This window comes from Salvelinus sp. IW2-2015, linkage group LG4q.1:29, assembly GCF_002910315.2.
Source record: "Salvelinus sp. IW2-2015 linkage group LG4q.1:29, ASM291031v2, whole genome shotgun sequence".
NCBI classification, from domain to species: domain Eukaryota; kingdom Metazoa; phylum Chordata; class Actinopteri; order Salmoniformes; family Salmonidae; genus Salvelinus; species Salvelinus sp. IW2-2015.
In genome coordinates this window covers 53300410-53313533 of record NC_036842.1, presented here as the reverse complement: position 1 = coordinate 53313533, position 13124 = coordinate 53300410, and positions in this window count along the sequence as shown.

Here is a 13124-nt window from a genome sequence, read left to right as displayed (position 1 = left end):
GACCAAGTTAAAGCTTGTTGTTAGCAAACTAACGTTAGCGGAGGTTAGATGGCTGGCTTGCTAGCTAACATTGAACCTATTTAGTTAACTTTAGCTAGCTATGACAATTGGTTTGTATTGCTAGTTAAAGCTTGCTGTTAGCTAGCCAGCTGGAGTTTGATGACTGGCTTGCTAACATTACTCTATGGATTGGGATTTGAGTACATTTTTTAGCTAGCTTCTTCGGGATCGGTGTCCCTTCCACGGGATGGTTGAGCTAACGTAGGCTGATGCGATTAGCATGAGGTTGTAAGTAACAAGAACATTTTCCAGGACATAGACATATCTGATATTGGCAGAAAGCTTAAATTCTTGTTAATCTAACTGCACTGTCCAATTTACAGTAGCTATTACAGTGAAAGAATATCATGCTATTGTTTGAGGAGAGTGCACACTTTTGAACATGAAWAGTTATTAATAAACAAATTAGGCACATTTGGGCAGTCTTGATACAAAAGTTTGAACAGAAATGCAATGGTTCATTGAATCAGTCGAACACTTTGCACATACACTGATGCCATCTAGTGACCAAAGTCTAAATTGCAAACTGGCGCTAACTAGAATAGAAAGAGGAGTGGGAGGCCCCAGTGAACAACTGAGCAAGATGACAAGTACATTAGAGTTTCTAGTTTGAGAAACAGATGCCTCACAAGTCCTCAACTGGCAGCTTCATTAAATAGTACCAGAAAAACACCAGTCTCAACGTCAACAGTGAAGAAGCGACTCTGGGATGCTGGCCTTCAAGGCGAGTTCCTCTGTCCAGTGTCTGTGTTCTTTGTCGATCTTAATCTTTTCTTCTTATTGGCCAGTCTGAGTTATGGCTTTTTCTTGGCAACTCTGCCTAGAAGGCCAGCATCCCGGAGTCGCCTCTYYACTGTTGACGTTGAGACTGGTGTTTTGTGGAAAGCTATGGCTAGCATCAACACCTGACTCCGTACTTCAGGCCGCTGCCACAGATTAAGCAGTACCAGCACTTCAGGTGAATATTATTTCCATTGCATTGTATAAGGTTATTCTTCTTATATAAACTTGGGAGGTGAATTGATGTTGTGCAAGGTTGTAATGTCTTGTAATTTTTTGCTGCTATGGAGCCTGGTGTTGTTGTAGCCAAGGAGTGTTCGGAATCAGTCGGGACCAGGTTCCAGCTGCTGCGCAACGCTGACATCCTTCCTCCCATAGATGGTCTGCCTGTACAAGCACCACCTGGACTGAACACAGCTAGACAAACATATATTTTTGAGAAGATCAGGGAGTTTTGCGACAAAGAGGCTATGGACATCACATGCCATGCACCAAAGTCAAGGGCGGGACAGAAACAGGCTCTCCGAATATAGATTCTCTTGTTCATGCATGGTTCAAATGGACCAGTCATCAGCACTATCTGCGGTGCCTCTATTCAAATGACTCTCTCCTAACACAAAAGCCATACGTTGCTGCTACTATTTTTTTATCCTGCTGCTCAGCCACTTTACCCCTGATGGTATGCATACAACTATCTAGTCTATCACTATCGTTATTGATAGTGATTGCTACCCTGAGATTAGGCTGAGTACACCCCATGAAGATGTCCTCCACCGCACGAGCCAGAGGGGGCGCAAAGATCACGTCAGTGACTCAACCTACTCAAGTCAGGTATAGCGAAACAAGCCTGGCACGACGTGACGTCCCCTCCCAGGGACGGCWWWRAAAGGCACTAGTWAGCCAGTGACTCATCCCCCGTAATACGGTCAGAGAATCCCAGTGGAGAGAGGGGAGCAGGACAGGCAGAAACAGCAAGGGTGGTTCGTCACTCCAGTGCCTTGCCATTCACCTCCGCACCCCTGGGCCAGACTACACTCWTTCATAGGACCTACTGAAGAGATTAGTCTTCAGTGAAGACCTAAAGGTTGAGACCAAGTCTGCGTCTCTCACAYGGATATGCAGACCATTCCATAAACATTGAGCTCTATAGAAGAAAACCCTGCCTCCAGCTGTTTGCTTATAAATKATATGGACAATAAGGAGGCCTGCGTCTTGTGATCGTAGCATACGTGTAAGTATGTATGGATGGACCCAATCGGAGAGATAGGTAGGAGCAAGTCCATGTAATGCTTTGTAGGATAGCAGTAAAACCTTGACAGTAACGTTGGGCCCAGGGTTGTAAAAAAGAGGATGGTGGTCCACCCACTTGTCTCACACTGGCCTGATTGCAGCTATCTTGTCTCTCTGCCGCTGAGCTGGTCTAGTGTCTCGGTTATCGAAGCGGATAATCCTGGAAATAATGAGGAAGTTTTCCAGAGACGTTGTTGCACGGAAAAGTTATCTGCCAGTTTCTGCATCCCACAAGGATTCTGTGGATTCTCCATTAGATCTGAAAACACCAGCAAGGATAAGAACCCCAGAGAATGCATGTAAATGAGTTTGGTCCATYTCCTTCCATCTCTCCAAAAACGCRCCTTTCCTCCAAATTAGTGCAGTCCAGAATGATTTTCTGGAGGGTGTCTGGGATGAACAGTTCAAAAGAAGACTATGTCCTGCACGTGAGTAACCGCCATCTGCGTCGGCCATGGTTGCTTCCTTATCACATTGGCAGCCATGCAGGGTGGCTCATTCCTTGGACAAGAAGACCATTCAATTTCACAATTTTTTGACATCCATATTTCTCCACCTGCAGGCTGCTGATGAGCTGGTTGCTGACGGGCTGTTCCTGGGGCTGGCTGCTGACGAGCTAGTCCTGGGGCTGGCTGAGGGTAAATCTCATCCTCTTCTTCCAACTCACTGTTAGACTCCGAATTGACAGAGACATGATTCTCATATTCKGAAAATTCTTAATCTTCAAAGTGGAAGACRCTCCTTCCACACTAGCTTCTCTCTCTGCAAAAATAATTCCTAAGGCCCTCTGAGCAGAGAATCTTTTTGCCRTACTGATTGATTGTGGTCACACATGCAAAGCTATTTATTTATTGTGTCCCTCCCTCAATTTGCACCTGGCTGGGGTAGAGTGTGGGAAAATACAGAATTTTCTACAATGTATTGTAATAACATTGTGCAGGTTCCCACAAGCCATTGTGTAGTTTCACACACTGCAAAGGGTAAAGAGTGCGAGAAAAGTGGGAGACGGGTAGACAGGCAGGGAGACCAACAGGTACTTGGTGCTATGCTKAAACAGCAGGCCCAGGGAAGAGGAAGACAGAGTGAAGGCACAGGGCAAACATTTTTGTTTCATTTTTACTTGTTTTCATACACACACTTCCACACTTTTATTACCCCCAGTGGACCCGAACACCACATTTGTAATATAAATGTGTAGGGGGTACTTTTTACCCCTAATTGGTGATGTACTGGGCCATACGCATTACCTCTGTAGTGCCTTGCGGTCGGAGGCCGAGCAGTTGCCATACCAGGCAGTGATGCAACCAGTCAGGATGCTCTCCATGGTGCAGCTGTAGAACTTTTTGAGGATCTGAGGACCCATGCCAAATCTTTTCAGTCTCCTCAGGGRGAAAAGGCATTGTCATGCCCTCTTCATGACTGTCTTGGTGTGCTTGGACCATGTTAGTTTGTTGGTGATGTGGACACCAAGGAACTTGAAGCTCTCAACCTGCTCCACTGCAGCCGCGTCGATGAGAATGGGGGCGTGCTCGGTCCTCTTTTTCCTGTAGTYCACAATCATCTCCTTTGTCTTGATCACATAAATATATTTTCAATTTGAGGTCTTTCCCTGTGCTGAAAATCAAGTATAGTTTGGTGGCAAGGGCAGTGTCCTGTTTTTTTTGGAGCAGTTTTCAGTTGTGTACATTGCATATGTCTTAGTAAAACGCCCTTGATGTTTATTATGATGTTATGGGGGTGGGGAGGGAATGATACAATATTGTATATTGTTTGGGGAAAAAATATGGGGTCAATTACACGCCTTAAGTATTGAATTCAAAATAAAATCAATTGTAAACATTAGAAATAAAGTTGAAAATGTGAAGAATGAGAGAAGTGATGGATGTTGAGAGAATCGTTTGTAGATTTGTAAACAAAAGGAGCAAAACTAATTTAAAAGCAGAACAAATTATTTGAAAACGAATTTAAAAATAGTCTTTCATTTGAACTTTTCAAACAACCGACCCTATTGAATCCATTTCGCTCTTGCCTGCAGTTACTCTTGGTTAGATGACTTGGATTTCACGCCAGTTTTTTTTCGATTGCGAGTTTTGGTGGTTTATTTTGTCTACTCAGTTGTGTAATTTATGATTTCATGTCTATAGACTGTTTAGTGGAGCTAAACGGAAATTGCTTCTGCTACATTTTTCAGTACCATTCCTGAGATGACTAATACAAGAAATGATTGACAGTCATTTTCAGCGATCTATATAACCGGTCTAGTTTCCTGATCATATTGGACTCCCTGCTAGTGTTTGCTCTGGATGTCTTAGTCTAACGTCTGTAACTAGATGCTTAAAAACCTGAGAATGAGAGTAGTTACTCAATATTTTTCTGTTGTTCAAGCTCAAACACCTATGGGTCCATTCGGCAAAACCACTCCCACCATCACCGACCAAAGTTGCAGCCATTGGTCCTTTCCAAATAGCCTATATTTTTTGTATTTAATTACTTGTAAACTTCATACTTTGTATTAGTTCCAATAGGCCTCCAGTGTTGTTTGTCTTGAACAGTCACTGAGGCTGTTTTAACGTTAAACGATAGTTATTTCAGATGCAGCAGGTTTAGATACTTAGCTAACTAGCATTGATAGCTTAGCACAAAAGATACAGGCTGAGAGACTAGGATTCCGGTACATTTTCCTGTAAATGTCTTCTAACAGGCTTAATGTTACATCAGAATTTCTGAACCAAGAGGCGCAAACATCACAAGACTTTCTTGAACGCTGCAAAACAAACCAAGTTAAAGAAAAAATTCTTGCATTTTGTTAATTTTGTCAATCTAAAGGACAACCCAATTCGAGCCAATATAAGTAGTTGAACATGTTACTCCACAATTGTGAAAATGACATGTTTTCATTTGAGTCAAAACAACTTTATCGAAGGAGTGCCTTTTGATTTGCAGCCTGCGATTTGAGATTCTTGGATCCAGCGGCCGTGTCTTTGTGAGACGCAGAGTAGGTGAACGGATTATTTCTGCATGTGTGATTTCCACCGTGAAGCATGGAGGAGAGGGTGTGATGGTGTGGGGGTGCTTTGCTTTATTTAGAATTCAAGGCACACTTACCAGCATGGCTACCACAGCATTCTGCAGCGATACGCCAGCCCATCTGGTTTGTGTTGTGGGAGTGTCATTTGTTTTTCAACAGGACAATGACCTAACACCTCCGGCTGTGTAGGGCTATTTGACCAAGATGAGTGATGGAGTGATGCACCAGATGACCTGGCCTCAACAATCACCTGACCTCAACCAATTGAGATGGTTTGAGATTAATTGGACCGCAGAGTGAAGGAAAAGCAGCCAACAATTGCTCAGCATATGTGGGAACTCTTCAAGACTTTGGAAAGAGCATTCCAGGTGAAGCTGGCTGATAGAATGCCAAGAGTGTGCAAAACTGTTATCAAGGCAAAGGGTGGCTACTTTGAGAAATCTCAAATAAAAATATATTTGGATTTGTTTAACACTTTTTTGGTAAACATGATTCCATATGTGTTTCAGTTATTTTGTGTCTTCACTATTCTACAATGTAGAAATAGTAAAAATAAAGAAAAACCCTTGAATGAGTGGGTGCCATCAAACTTCTGACTGGTACTGTATAGCTTACACCAAAGGGTAAAATCTATATATTTTGAGCAAAATTGCGTCTCGGCGTCTGTGGTCTATGATTTATGCTTAATGATGTGGATGCAAATTACAATCATGATGGGAGTAGGCCTGGGCTCACAGAAATAAGAATGAATAGAATGGGCTTGGAACTCTAACCCTGAATTGAACTGGAAACATCATGGGTACACTCCCAATGGCTGCCTGGTATTGTGACGCAATAATTTCAATGGTATTTTGGAATTTCTATTCATTCTTATTTCTAAGCCAGTTTAATATTCAGTAGCATTCAAGCTTTGGCAACCTCAGATGAAGTACGTTGTTTTACCGGCTCATTTTGGAGACCGAAGTAGGCTTAGACTTGTAGCATGGACGGCGACGAGGCTCGAAAAGTAAGTCCATTTCTATCGCTATAGGCCTAGCCTTGAAATGATTGACTGTAGACAGTTTTTGTATTGATTACACTGAAAAATGTATGGAAAAGGATGCATGTCTGGGGTTATGTGTAAATCCCCTGCTCCCAAAAAGGCTCTTACATATTCATTTTTTTTTACAAATACAAAAAAATTGCATGGATGGACATTGACAGGAATAAAACCTAGTATTGACGTGGTTGTACTGTCCTAATACACCCTCACATGGCAATTTTGATCCGCATAGATACTAATCATCTAGACCACAGGGATTGGTGGAAGTCATGCAAAACWGTTTTTTTCCGCATTCATGTAAAGATGGCACTGAAGCAGACACATTGAGCACACGTTTGGCATGTCAAAGCTTGTTGTACTAATTATGCCACCAACAAAGGGGATGGATACAATTTGGGATTTTAACTTTCCTGACCAGGACAGTCACGCAATACTGGAATATAAAAGAAAACCAGAAACCCTGAACATGTGAGTAGATATATTATTAATGAGCTAGCAATGCTGTGTGTGTGTGCTCATCCGGAAAACGAGTGTGMGTGGCTTTTGACAATTCAGTATGGGGTGCACGTCCAACTGACCGTCAGCTGGCTAGAGATCGTGTGTGTGGTGTAACGTTACGGATTCAAATAACCCATTGAATGTCAGAATACAACTACAAGGATTATATTAATTCTAGTATAATAGATTGAACTATGTATAAATGCCTGATCGTCTCTTATGGGAACATTGCAGCCACATCTATTGCTTCATGCTAATGCTAGCTAGGTAGGTTTTGACCTTTTGGTAGGGTGTTTATCAGTTTTTAGCTAGGTGGCTGTCATGGGCAGAAATCGTGTGTATATGTGTACTGATCAAAGAAAACCATCAAGATGAATTTTCCCACGAATATAATTATTATTTGGCTAATAGATTGACGTTAGTACAATTCAGTATCTTATAGAGCAGGTCGCATTGTTAGTCTATGCCCGCTAGCTAGTTAGCTAGCTTAGCTGCTACGCTAAGCTAATAATTTGATGCAGATCTACTTAGCTAGCTAGTTCTTACCAGTGTCTGGATGCGCGTTTCAGAGGAAGTTAACCATCATTTCCCCTGGGAATCGGCTGTCCATGGTGTTGTATCCCTAGATAAGCATGTATGTGTGTTAGCTGTCCGTCAGGGTCATACAGGTTTCGAATGCATCACTATAGAATAAATGATATGATCAAAGGTAAAAACGCAGTAACTGCAGCCAAGGCAGGTTGAAAACCCAGCTAAAAAGGCAGTAAGTTCAGTTTACTGCGATTTACCTGGTTTCACAACGTAACTTTTTGCAGTTACGCTAATACGACCCCCATTTTCTCCAAACACAATACATTAGAGGCAGGAACCCTTGTCCACTGACTCGCAGACATGACCCCTATGTGAAACCAAGGTCCCTGCTACCACAATTCAATTCACACCATAAAACGGTCAACCCCCGAAACACGGTTTTTTTCCCCATTCATCTCTCCTCCTTCCAGCCTTTTCTTCTCTTGCTTTGTTATATTGCGATTGGCAACTTCTCATAAAATTAGGGGTGCCTTAACCGCCACGACCTCGTCGTTTTCCAGTCACCACTTGGGTATAACAATGAGGAGATGGCACGTGGGTACCTGCTTCTATAAACCAATGAGGAGATAGATGGGAGAAGGCAGGACTGCAGTGTCGATCCTGCATCAGACAATAGAAACTGACTTGCTATTTTAGCCCTTTGCTATGCAGACGCTCGTTTGGCGCGCCCAAGCAGTGTGGTGCAATAATTGAATAATATAGATTTCTAACATTCTTGGTGTAGTCAGCCTGTTTAGTTCTGATAATGTTTTAAATCCATCACTTGAAATAACTTGACAGTTTCGAATAGAATACAGGTGGATCACATTTTAGGGTTGAGGTATGAATTCTGTGGAAAGGCTTGGCAACAGAGTGCACCTGTTGCAGAAAACCAGGCACAATGGAGCTGCGCTTATGGCGCGGGCACAACATAAACAAGCTGTAGACTATATCAATAGGTTAAGGCTACAATATCTTTCCAAATAGTGTTTATATCAGTACAACAACATAGGTTCTATCCGATAGCGGACGTTTGTGGGCATAGGACTAACCTTTTCTGGAAGACACAGGATAATCAAGTTTCCGTATGACATAACTTGTTTACAAATATTAGTCAATATGCCTACATGTCAAAACGTGCGGGCAAAGAAGAAGAAATGTAGGATCATAAGGAATAATGCTTTGTTCGTTCTTCATATTAATGTCGCTTCACAATTTGTATAATTCTAAGATTGGATGATGAAGTCTATGAGATGATATGTGCCTACAGAATCAGTCCATCATGTAGGCCTACGGCTAGTTGACTACTTTAAGAATAGTTTAACATGTAAATGGATCAAACAAATTGTTATAGATATGAGCTTTGATCAATCATTTTTTCATGCAAAAGTGAAACTTGGCAAAAGGGTGGAATTATTGCAACCAAGTGAACAGGGATGGGGTCTACTATCAAACCTTACCAAAACCCCACGTCAAAAAGTTTTGTCATGATTGTCCTCTGTCTTTGTAGGGGTTACAGGAGCCCCCAGAGAGGACAATTCCGTATTCTTCAGAGGAAAACTGGGAGAAGGTTAGTGTGATAGTAGACATTCCAACAATGATCGAGACCCAATTTTTTCAAATTTAAATGTTACCTAATTATATATTTTTAATGACTCCCTTCCCATTTCAGTTCCTAATCCACAACCATTCCACTGTATGTATCACCATTGCCCTGACATGAAGTTTGGTTTCAAACACAATCCACAGCTCCATCAGGAGACCCCAGGGTTGACCTGTTGGACCCAACATGAGATCATAGATGTTGGTTAAACTGCCTCCACGACAAACACCTGAATGTTTTTTTTCCGCCATCCGGAAAAGGAAGACAGCGGCTGGTGCAGCAAGGCCTCATCACTCAAATGAGAAGGGCTGGCAACCTCCTTTTTCTTTCCAAAATCTAAAAGTGACACTTATATGGAACTGAGAAATTGGACAGGTGTAAGCAATATGATGGGCTAGGTGAATGTTTGGCCATTTTAACCTTAGTTAACACAAATCCAAAACTTACAAGTGCATTGGTCATTGTAGTTGCAGGTTGTAAAAGACAAATGTGTCTCTAATGTCTACCTGTGTTAATAAAGCAAAAATCAAAATCAATATTGGGGTAGGGGTTAGAGGTAAGATTTGGGATGGTGTTTGTACACATGAACTTCCTCTAAAAATGACTATTTTGTGGTGCCTCCTTTCAGGTGCTGTGTGCGTGTAAAGAGTACACATCGCTACAGTGGCTACATCAAGTCAGTTCAGTGCTGTGGGGAGAAGCAAGTGGCTGTGCACAGCAGGTTAGAGTGGTCTACTTTCTAGATGCACCATTAAAAAACACAAACTTATATCGTAGACAACACTTTCAGCGTTTTATTTCAACTGTGTATGTACCATTGCTGTCGGCCAAAGGATCGGGAAAGGGTTTCCCTGATCACGTGACAAGACCAGGAAAAACTTGTGGAAGGCAAGGGTGCAAATGAATCTCTCTCTCTCTCTGTCTCCTGTCCTCTCTGTCTCTCTCTCTCTCTCTCTCTCTCTCTCTCCTCTCTCTCTCTCTCGAAAAAGCTTTTGAAGCAGTTCCTAGTCGTGGCAGCAGCAAGGGGAGGTCGTCCCACACAATCTCCCACTGACGGATATTAGAAATGCTCATTGCAAGGGTAGCACGACTTCAAGAACACGTGAGTGTTTATTAGAATGTTTAATCTCAAATTGTTAAAAAACATAAGCAAAGGTGTGGAATCACGATTGACCTCTATCTAGCAATAACTAAGAAATAGATATGGTGGACAGTTTGCAGTTTAGAGATACATGAAGGAAAATCATGTTTTATGTCCCTTGTAGTGAAGGTTTCAGAAGTGAAAATTGAAGAGGGGAAAGAACCTTTATCTTGGCCCGCACGGCTTTTGGGAGGTGAACGACGCCTCAGGCTTGAGGAGCTGGAAAGAGAAGTGTGCAAGGGAGCTGCGCACTGGAGCGCCGAATTGGACAGGTAAGGGAAAGCGGCACTCTAGGCTGATATCAACTCATAGTTGCTTAAGCAGCAGTAAGGACCGTCAAGTGTTTCTGTGGTATCTTCATCGCATTTGCCTCTTCTTCTCCACCCGTCTCTCTTAGCCTGGTGCCAGATGGGAGATTGGAGACCCCTGGGCATGGAGACACACACACCTCTGGTCATGGACTCTCCCCTTCAGACACTCCACCTCCTCGATGGACACGTCTTCCCAGTCAGAATCTCGACTGAGAAACCTCCGAGGGTGCTAAGGCTACATACTGCCAGACCAGTTCTGCAAGACCCCCAACTGAAAGACCTAGCAGTGGACTCTGATCAACTCGGACCTTGCTCTTGTGATGACCTGCTCACGCACATTCAGAGCTAGCCGCAGTGGTAGGTCATTTTTGGTCATGAACATGTCCCAGCTTCAGTTTTGGGGCTGTAGACTATTACGCTTCCCTGTCTCCCACTCCTGGAAATCCATATCCAAGTAAACAGTGGCAAGAAAAAAGTATGTGAACGCTTGGAATTACCTGGACTCTGTGTCAAATTGGTCATAAAATGTTAAATCTGATCTTCACTTAAAGTCAACAACAATAGACAAACACGTCTGCTTAAACGAATAACACACAAAATCATTTTACTTTTTCATGTCTTTATGAACACCACCGTGTAAACATCACAGTGGCAGGGTGGAAAAAAGTAACACTCGCAAAAAAATAAACCTCTTTTTTAGGACCTGCTTTCAAAGATAATTAGTATAAATCCAAATAACTTCACAGATCTTCATTGTAAAGGGTATTAACACTGTTTCCATGGATTGGTCAATGACCATAAACAATGATGAATCATGCATCTGTGGAACGTCGTTAAGACACAACAGCTTACAGACGAAGGCATAATTAAGGTCAACAATTATGAAAACTTAGGAAACTAAAGGAAGGCCTTTCTAACTGACTCTGAAAACAACCAAAAGAAAGATGCCCAGGGTCCTGCTCATCTGTGTGAACGTGGGCTTAAGCATGCTGCAAGGAGGCATGAGGACTGCAGATGTGGCAGGGCAATAAATTGCAATGTCCCGTAACTGTGTAGACGCCTAAGACAGCGCTACAGGGCGACAGGACGGACAGCTGATCGTCCCTCGCAGTGGGACGACCCTCGTGTAACAACACCGCATCAGGATGGTACATCCAACAACATCACCACCTGCGGGACAGGTACCGGAATGGCACAACACCGCCGAGTTACACCAGGAACGCACAAGCTCCCATCAGTGCTCAGATTGTCCGCAATAGGCTGAGAGAGGCTGGACGAGGGCTTGTAGGCCTGTGTAAGGAAACCAGGCAACAACATCGCCAATGGGCACAAACCCACCATCGCTGGACCAGACAGGACTATCAAAAAGTTGGCTCTTCACTTGACGAGTCATGGTTTTGGTGTTTCACCAGGGGGAACATGGTCGATTGCGTGTTATGTCGAAGGAAATGAAGCGTTACACGATGCCTGTACTCTGGAGCCGGGATCGATTTGGAGGTGGAGGTCTGGTCTTTGGGCGGTGTGCACTGCATCAACGCGGACTGGAGCTTGTTGTTATTGCAGGCAAGTGCAACATGCTGTGCGTTTTACAGGGACGACAACTCCGCGCCCCTCATGTGGTACCCATTCCTGCAGGCTTTATCCTGACATGGGACCCTCCAGCAGACCAGTGCCACACCATACTGCTCGTTCCTGTGCGAGATTTCTGCAAGACAGTAATTGTCCGTGTCTGCCATGGCCAAGCGAAGAGCTCGTTCTCACAACTAGAAACAAAGATAGAACAATACACTATCCATTGAGCACGTCCTGGGGAGCCTGTTGGATCGGCGGGTGAGGGCTAGGGCCATCCTCCAGAAATTGTCCTGGGAACTTGCAGGGCCTGGTGAAGGTGGGGTAACATCTCACGCACGAAACTTGCAAATCGTGGTGCAGTCATGAGGAGGAGAATGCACTGCAAGTACTTTAATGCCGCATGGTGGTGCGCACACCAATACTGACGTTACTTTGATGTTTGAACCTCCCCTTTGTTCATGGGACAATTATTCAATTTCTGTGTAGCCACATGTTCAGTTTTATGTCTCAGTTGTTCAATCTTGTAGTTTCATACCTTTTTTACACAATGTTAAGTTTGCTGAAAATAAATACAGTTGACAGTGAGAGGACGTTTCTCTTTTTTGCTGAGTTATGTGAACACTTGGTTTTAAGAAATGTTGACCCTACTTTGGCAGCAATAACATACGTTTTCCTGTAGTGCAGCTCAGACCTGCGCAACGGTCAGGAGGAATTAACCATCCTCTGAACAAAACTGTTTCAGTTTAGCAAATATTCTTGGATGTCTGGTGTGAACCGTCTCTCTTGAGGCCTGCCACCGCATCTCAACGGTTGAGGTCAGTACTCGACTGGGCCACTACAGAAGGCAAATTTTTCTGTTGCAGCATTCTGTGTTGATTTACTTCGGTTTTGGATCGTGTCCTGTTGCATCACCAAACTCTGTTGACTCAATTGGCGAACGACTTAATTCTCCAACCAATGTCTTGATAAACTTGGCAAATACATTTTTCCATCGCTGTAGCTAGTTCCGACCCCGAGGCAGCAAAGCAGCTCCAAACCATGATTATGATGCTCCTTCACCATACTTTATCAGTTGGATGAGGTTTTATCATGGTGTGCTGTGAATATTTTTTTCTCCACACCGTGTCAGTGTGTTCCTTTCATGAAAGACAACCAACATTTTCGTTTCATCTCTCCACAGAATATTGCGCAGTAGCGCTGTGGAACCATCCCAGATGCCTTTGCGAATT